The sequence below is a fragment of the Python bivittatus genome, unplaced genomic scaffold, assembly GCF_059951505.1.
Source record: "Python bivittatus isolate LINGU-HERP-01145 unplaced genomic scaffold, Pbiv_v1 ctg000070_np1212, whole genome shotgun sequence".
Lineage (NCBI taxonomy): Eukaryota > Metazoa > Chordata > Lepidosauria > Squamata > Pythonidae > Python > Python bivittatus.
The window spans coordinates 52,134,561-52,143,673 of record NW_028277034.1 but is presented as its reverse complement, the minus strand read 5'-3'; positions in this window follow the sequence as shown (position 1 = coordinate 52,143,673).

Below are 9,113 nucleotides of genomic sequence, written 5' to 3'. Positions count from 1 at the left end.
AGAGATTCTACAATGGAGAAGAGATGTGTGGAAAAGGGTGACTCCAATCTTTTTCCACCTCCACTTTTTCTTAAAGTGAAGGCCAGTGCTTCTAGAGAAGTATTTGAAATATGAAAATGAATAGTATTTCCTTCACTTTCTGCTTAAAAGCCTATATAAGAGTTCTTCTCCACACTGTATTCTCAAGGAGCTGGTTCCCTAAGAAAGGACCTTGTTTAAAAGTCATTGAGTTTCATGTTGAAATATTTTTGTGGTACCACTTTTTTCTTTTATGATACTACTGTGTTGTAGGGGAGAAAAATATATGTGATCTCAAGAGACCAAGAGCTATATATTCAAACAATGATGATTTTTTTTATTAAGGATTCAATGAACTACTCTGTTTCAGTTCTATATTTTTTTTCCTAATGTTAAATATGCTGTAGCCTATTTCCATGTCAGCTGATGACCAAAAACAGCATGGAAATGCTCTCATGTTTTCATTTATATTTCTTGAAATATGTACTTTTGGTTGAAGATTATGTATGCAGGCACATCAGTATTTTTGAGAGTGTGAACCTGACATGAGCAAGGATTAATGAAGCAGGTTTTATACCTATAATAGAAAGAAGAAGTGAAATATAAAAGAGTTATTGTTTTGAGATGGGTGGGCCATATAAAATGAATTAAATAAATAAATAATAAGGCCAATCATTAAATTGGAAACATCCAGATTTGGGGTTCTAAAGAGTGTTCTGATATAGAAAGAGAGTGGGAAAATCCAAGCTGTGAGACCAAATTCAATTCTTATGTCTAGCCCTCATATTCTGAAGAAATTGAAATATGAGGGAAAATTCAGATTGAGAGGGCTTAGAAGCAGTTTCTGTCAGGCCTAGCCCAAGGAACTCCCAGAGACCATGTAAATTCAGTCCAGCAATGTTTATTAGCTACAACCTCTAGCAAGAATCTTCCCAGACTGAAACCCCAGTTCTCAAGTAATGCCAGCCACAACACTGTGAATTCCTCAGGGAGGTGCCAGTCTCATCCTCTTGTATCTCCCATGCTCCTCAGGAGATGAAAGAAAATGTTTTTCTCCCTGAGCCTGGCCTTCATAATTCCATTCCACCACAGCGGCAAGAAGGACGTCACGAACGTTTGGTGCTCCTTCAGAAACGTCAAGCCTGCTTGCTTGTTTATTTATTTATTAAACAATTGATATGGCCGCCCAATTCACTCACGGTGACGCCGGGCAGCTTGCAGGAATCTGTCTAGCTGCTTTGCATCTGACAAAGTCAGCTGTAGTTTATGCCTTTTCATCAAAGTTGTTCAAAGGTGCCACCACCTGCTTCTGATGTTGAGCAACCCAACACTAACAAGGCTCTCCTCCTACTGGGTCTTCGCACGTAAGGGTGAAATGGCCTCACAAGAGCGGCCCATGAAAAGAGAAAGAGACTTATGGAAGATTGTGCGCTGTACTCTTTAAGGGTGGATGGTAATTATGCACTCCCCATTTGGAATAAATCTCCTCTAAGCGTTGGAACGGCAGTTGCCCACAATGTCTTTCTGCAAAGTCGACGTGGCCGAGCATTCATGTTTCTTGGACCTATGCAGTCCAAGTCTACAAAGAAGCCGTAGCTTGGGTGTACCCACTAATTAGTATTAATTTAATGCTCTTCTTAAGATTAGAGAAAGGGAATGCCATCCCCTGCTAACAGTTCAGTGCTATTAAAATGGACATCTGTTGCTTGGGCTAATGATGTCAGGCCTAGCCCAAGGAACTCCAAGAGACCATGTAAATTCAGTCCGGCAATGTTTATTAGCTACAACCTCTAGCAAGAATCTTCCCAGACTGAAACCCCAGCTCCCAAGTAATGCCAGCCACAACAGTGTGAATTCCTCAGGGAGGTGCCAGTCTCATCCTCTTATCTTTCCCTCACACCTCAGGAGATGAAAGAAAATGTTTTTCTCCCTGACTCTGGCCTTCATAATTCCATTCCATCATAGTTTCAGACTTTTATCCAAATACTAGACAGCCCTGTGACCTATTGGGTCATCCTTTGAAAGGAAGATAGTGCAGTCTGATGTAACCAGAATGAACTTTAAATTTTAGGCTGACTTTTTTTTTTTTTTTTTACCCCAATCCTGGACGGTCCCATGAACATCTAAGAAAAGTGTGTATCATAAATAGAAAAATAATTGTAGTGGCGAGCGAACTACAATAATGTCAATATTTAACTTACTTAAACACATAAACAGAACGATCACAGGTGGGCAAAAAAGCAGCGGGAGCAGGACCGACTTCTGACTTCCTGCTGGCTTCCCCTCTGACTTTGATTATAGGAAGCTGGCAGGGAGTGTTGGAAATCATGATCACGTGACCACGGGGACACTGCAACAGCTACAACTTTGTGAACAAAAGTGGTCTGAACACTGGAAATTTCAATTCCACAGGAGTAATGGGTCCCAGATTTTTTATGCATTCTTTAAGTTTGCGCATTTTAGGTACCTTGATTCAAAAATTGTTGCAGTATAATGCACCATTTGGGCTAACTTGAGGGTACAAACAAACAAACAGGTAAACACAAATGAGAGTTTTAGTAATATATAGATTCTCTACTATTTTGCGATGGTAGCAGAATCCAGGAATATCCTGTGCTTCATGGAGATACCCTCTCAATCCATTGCTTTCATCAAAATGATGAAATAACTGTTGTACCATTGTGAGACAAGCTCTACCCCTTCTGTACATGCATGCAACATCACAACAGATACACAAAGGGGGTGTAGCTTACATCCTGATGGTGCAGTGCTCATTTTTTTCACCACAAATTGTAATGTTTAATTTGATGGCAGCAGAAAGTTATTAAAATTACATAGGAGCTAGTCACATTAACTAAAGTAATTTCCCTTTTATTCAGTTTAAATTAGATTAAATCACATTGCATTTAATTGGGTGCCCATGTTGTCTTGGTTTTAGCACCAGCTGTTTTTGGAAGGCAGCTTCTAATGTACCTTTCAAAGTCCACATGTGAATTTTCTCTTTCCAAAATGCTTCATCCTTGCAGTAAAAGGTAAAGGTCCCATCAAGCTGAGCTAAATTCATGGTGCCTTCCATGCACTTTTCTTATGAAAGGGGTTTGCCATTCCTTTTTCCCAAATGTTTTCTCAACTTCCCAATCAAGCCTATGTTCCTTATTTTCTAGTGGTCTCCAATCCAAGTATTAACCAGGTCTGATCCTGCTTAGCTTTTTGAGATGAACTAAAAGGGGCAAAGTGGTGGCCAGTGTCCTTCCTTCCTTCCTTCCTTCCTTCCTTCCTTCCTTCCTTCCTTCCTTCCTTCCACAGTTGCAGAAAAAAAAAGAAAAAGAAAAACACTGAAAAGAAAGATTCTACAAGTTACATTATCACTAACAATGCCCACAGCTGTGAGAAATTGTTGAAAATGTTTCTTTGCCCTTAGGAAAAAAAAATCGAAGAAATATTTCTTTCCCTAATTAGGTGACATTTTGAGCCCATTTGTTCACCATTCTGCAACATTTCTGACAGAAGCTACATGTAGTAGGTTTATTGAACACAACCCAGCTGGCACATAGTGCATGATTCTTCACACGGCTGTTTTTTTTCCTCATTCTGCTTTTATGAACTGGTGAGTCATCTTTAAAACCTGTCTTAGGAGTCCACTAATCCTTAAAGCCCATACCTTAGTTCGCCTTGAGATATTTGATAGATTGTGCTAATGCCGAGACCTGCAATGTTGATGGGATGGGGAATCAATCAACTACTTGAAGAATTGTAAGCTGTAGGTCAATTTTCCTTTGATATTTGAAGAAGGGTTACTAAAGAAAGAAATGAATCATGAGAAAACCCTTTCAATGTTGCTTTCTAGTTCAGACCACCTGCTTTAATCCAACAGTTGTAAAGGTTATATTCATGTATATACTGTATTAGATTTCTTAAGGCTGCCCAACTCCAGAAAGACCCTGGAGGACTTACAATATGTGCAATACATAAGTTAAAAACACAGCTAACACAACATGACTGCCCAGACAAAACAGCATTCCTAACATTAATAAAAAGAAGACTCAATGGGGTCTAGTTCAGACCACCTAGACACTCTAACTCTATTTATTGATTTGATTTGCAGAGAGGTGGAACTAGTAATTAAAAAGTATGTGTCTCCTTTCTATTTTCTGAACATTTCCATATCTTTGCCACTGAATGGCATCAGAGCTTCCCGTGGGTCCTATTGATATAGAAAGGAGGTTGCAGCGAACACATAACATCGAAGTCTTGTTTCATTTATTTCATAACCAAGGTTATCTAGCATATAGTGTGCTTGTATGAAAAAAATAACTTCCTTCTAGTTCTGTCAGTTCAGTGCAAGGAAGAACAGTGTGAGTCATTCAATAAACAATCAGGACTGATTTAGGCCAGACATATATTAAGTAAATCTCATAGACCTCCGCTCTCCTCCTGTCAATGAAGTTCTCACTGCACAGATTCTAGGTGCACATCACCCCCACTTGAAAGACATTTCTGAAAACATCTGTAAAAAAGTCATTGATACCTATCACTCTGGAATAGACTACAACCCATTTCTAAAGCTTTGGGGATCATTCCCTACCTTTGTTCTGATCTAAACCTGCCTGTCAAATCCTGCAGTGGCAATCATATGTCCTTCATCCAAGGTTGGACATGGTTGAAAAATGTAACCACAGGGAAATAAATGTCATACTTCCATCCTTGGTGATGCCTCTTTGAATTGCATGAAGTATTTGTCACAAATCCAGGGCAATTAAAGATATATATAATGCATGCCAGCCACCTTGACTTAGATTACCAGGCGCTCCTAATGCTGAAAATGCCTGCCCTTCTTCTTGTGTGGCTGTGTCAAAGAGTGTCTCTGGGATTGATTATGCAATATCAAGTTAATGTCCTATGAATAGATATCTAAAAATATTGACCAGTGTATTGTAGCTCTAGAATTCCATTACAGGATTCACCAGGGAAAGGATTTGAAATTAAATTGTCAATATTGCAAAATGCCATTTTGCAAATATGTGGTATAATTGAATTTGGACTACCTGAGTACAGTTCTGGTCATCCTTTCTCAAGAAGGCTATGAATGAAAGTTGGAAGAGGTACAGGCAAGGACAAACTAAGTGATGTAGGAACAGTATGGGGAAACGAGAAAGCATTTGGTTTCCCAAGTTGCAGGCAACAGCTGGTTTAAAAAATGTGATAGAGATTTATAAATAATGCTAGGTGTGGAATAAGGGATCAAGGGAAGTCTTTGTTTATTGTCATAATTCAAGGTCATCTAAGAAAGGGATGAACAATAGATTCAGACCAGAGAAAAGAAAGCAGTGTTGAAGTAATTCATGGAATTCACTGCTACAAAATGGAGATATTAATGATAGGACAAACTCCACCCTGCAATTTTCAGTTTTCTTCTGCAGTAAAAGGGTCTTCTGTTCTTCTACCTTACTCTTGGAGTAAGGTGTTTTTGACCTGACTTCATAAGGGGAAGCATTTTGCTGGTGGTGTTGTTTTACAGAGCACACTTTTCCATCACTCTGAAGAAGACTTCCTGACTGACCACACTTCTCAATCTGAAAAAGCCCAATGGGAGGAGTTCCCTTGGAAATGAATGGTAGCAAGGAAGCAGAGAGGCTGCAGACTGCTGGAGAGGAGACTATGCAGTGAAACAGAGGCTACTCACACAAGCCCCTTGGCTACCTCTTAACTAAATGAATATCATAACATCACCCAAAAAATGTCTCCAAAATTCCAGTCTCCTTCAAAGGAATTTTTAGAACAATTATTCTTTCTTGATTAGGCATCAATAGAGCTGGGTGAATCTCCATATGGTGCAAGCACATTTTTTTATCATTAGGATTGTTTGGTTTTGTGTTGTATGCTGGTGCAACTCCCAGGCCTATCCTGAGCTTGTAGAGATCACCACTATATAATTTAGGCGCATGCCTCCAAATCCTAGGAGAAATCTTTACATTTACTCACAATGTACCGTTGAACAAAAATTCAGTGGCAACACTGACTTAGTATTTTACCTTTGTATCTGAGTGCTTCCTGAAGGAATCTCACTGACTGTTTTGGAAAGCAAAATGCTAGAGCAGCAGGGTTTTTCTCATAGTCTTATTCATGTGGTTTTATTTATTATCTTGTAAATGCATTATCCACATGCATATGTTTGATTTGCAATGCCCTGAAGGCGAGGGATGAATACAATGAAAACAGATTTTCAGTTCTTTACCAAAGCAGCCTCGTCTGGTTGCTTGGAGAGGATTCTTGCTCACTAAAGTGATAAGACATGTATGTATTGGCAAGCTTATTGAACCTGTCATAGAATGTGGGTGAAACTTTTTCGAGCTCGTGCTTATTCCTTTTGTATTTTTGAACTCCTTTCTTAGAACTGACCTTGGTTGACTTTTCAGCTTTAAATTTAATTCTTGTTTTTCGGTTCTAACTTCTTGGCCTGCTCTCCCTTGAGAAACATATGGGTCCTCAAACAAATTAACCAGAATTCTCACTCAAGGCACAAATGACCAGGGTCTATTTATCCAACTTTGGACACATAATGCAAAGACCTAGCTCTAGAGAAGGTTCTAATGCTAGGGAAGGTGAAAGAAAAGAGAAGAAGGGAACAACCAACAGCAAGGTAGATGGACTCAGTTACAGCGCTAATGGGTGCATTGTTGGAAGACCTGAAAAAGCAGGTTAGGGACTGTCATCATGAAGAATATCTATCTGTGTGATAGCCACACCAGCTTGATTGCACATAATGTAGAAGACATAGGGAATGGCCTTGAAGGACAGGAGGAAGAACTGCTACTGAGGCAATGGTCAGATTAGTGGGGCTTGAGCCTGTTCCAAGAAACTAATTTGAGAAAACATTTCAGACAAGCCCATTCCTTGTTCATACAAAAGATAAAGGGAGGGAGGGAGAGAGGAAGCACATTCAGACTTGTAAAATTCTGTCACTATAGCTTTACAGTAAGCTATATACTACAGCTTTACAATAAAAGTAGTCCTGACCTATATGACATTGGTTTCTTAGCCTGGTAGGGCTGACACAAAATCAGTCAATTCGCAATGCAACTTTACTTTACTCTGGCCTCATTACAGATGTAAATGCTACTACGGGAATTGCTCTGTTGGCTAAAAATGACTATGAAAAATGCAATTCCAACAAGATGTGCTCAACGGTTCAAAATCCTTTTGGTAGCTAAACCACGAGTGTATAAGGATTGTGCTGTAGTATGTATGAGCATGCATTTGCTTGCATGAGAACTGGTGGCAAGATATAATTGGTTTGATCCAAAAAGAGGTAAGGGAAAACAACTACGCAGGGTTGCTAAATAGCTACATGACGGATGGTGATGATGCAAGTATCTTCTCTCAGACTGAACATCTGTGTGTGTTTGATAGTGCTTTCATGGCTCAAGCCAGAATTTCTGGTCCATATCCCCATGATTTCAGCATGACAGAATAAACAGGCTGCCTTATTGACAGTTATAAAGGACCAGCAGATGGAAGACACATCTTCTTGGTATAAGAAGCTATGCCAACATTCTTTCTGCAGATAATGAGACATTCCCTGAAGGGAGATTGTTGAAATCTACTGCTGGCTCCTAAATTGACTGTGGGTGTTTAGAACAGCACAACATAGTATTACAGCCATCAATTCCATAACTGTGATATTTGTTTGTTTGTTTGTTTGTTTATCAAATTTATATACCTGCCCAACTCACCAGAAGTGACTCTGGGCAGCGTACAACAATCAAATAAAACCACAGTATAAAAACAATCATTGTAAAACATTCATTATAAAAATATAAACCACCATTATTAAAAAAATTAAAAATCATTAAAAATTAGAGTATACAAACCACAAAACGGAGCGAGAAATATAACAACCACATATCACCCACAATAGGGGAGCCACCTTAAAATGCCACCAGCTCTCCTGGGATGTCTCACATATACTGAGGGAACAGTTATGAGATATCCAAATCACCCGGTCCCAATGTTGCTTAGACTCTGCTCCCAAAGCCAGAGGCAGATGCAATATTCCAAGTGGGACCTAAGCACATTGGACTGGCTTGGTTTCATACCTGAATGGAAACAGCATCAGCAAACTGACCACCGGTTGGTTGTCCTATTACTTAATCTGCTCCCCTTTCCCAACTTCTCCATCTTTTACTGTCACTATCTCTACCTGCTCCATCTGGAGAGAATTAGCAAGTGACAAGATTAACGAAGTACCCAGAAGGCAGGGGTTGGAGATGCAAAATGTCCATTCCATATTGTGCATCCAATAAGAAATATAGTTTGCCATTTATTTCTGTCTCCTTTTATGTAAGTGGTGGGCCACTGGAACTCAGAATGAAGACCACTTCATTCCAAGATCTATCCAGCTAATTGTATAGGGTAGAACATGTTGCCATCTACTACTCTAACAGATTGGTATTAGGAAGATTTACAGGAATATTAATTTGGGAGGCAGGAATTATAGGAAGACCGAGTTTTCTAGTCTAACTGGCATTGGTTAAAAGAAAGAAGAAGGATAAACATGGATTAGGGTTATGTCCTGTTTCTCATTCAGGAGCTGAAGATATGTACATAGCACTCCATCCTCTTACCTGTCAGGTAAGCTGGGCTGAGAGAGAGTAGGTAGCCCAAAGCTGTCCAGTGAGATTCTATGGCTAAGGGAGACTTGAACCTGGGTCTTCCTCCTCCTAGTCCACAACCTTGACTGCTAGAACACAAAAAAGAAACATGGTTGAAGGATGTTTTAAACTGAAAGCAGATAAAAAGATTAGAATTCAGTGATTCTCAACCTTGGCAACTCTAAGATGTGTGGACTTCAACTCCCAGAATTCCCCAGCCAGCCATGCTGGCTGGGGAATTCTGGGAGTTGAAGTCCACATGTCTTAAAGTTGCCAAGGTTGAGAATCACTGGATTAGATCAAATACAATTATTTCCAGGGAAGGTGAGAAGTAAACTAGTGGCAAAACAAATGTAGGCCAAATGCCTATAAGTAACACGCCACGTTGTGGGCTGCTTCATATTCAGGGCTGTGCTGGGCTTCATAGTCAGAGAAGAAAACCTG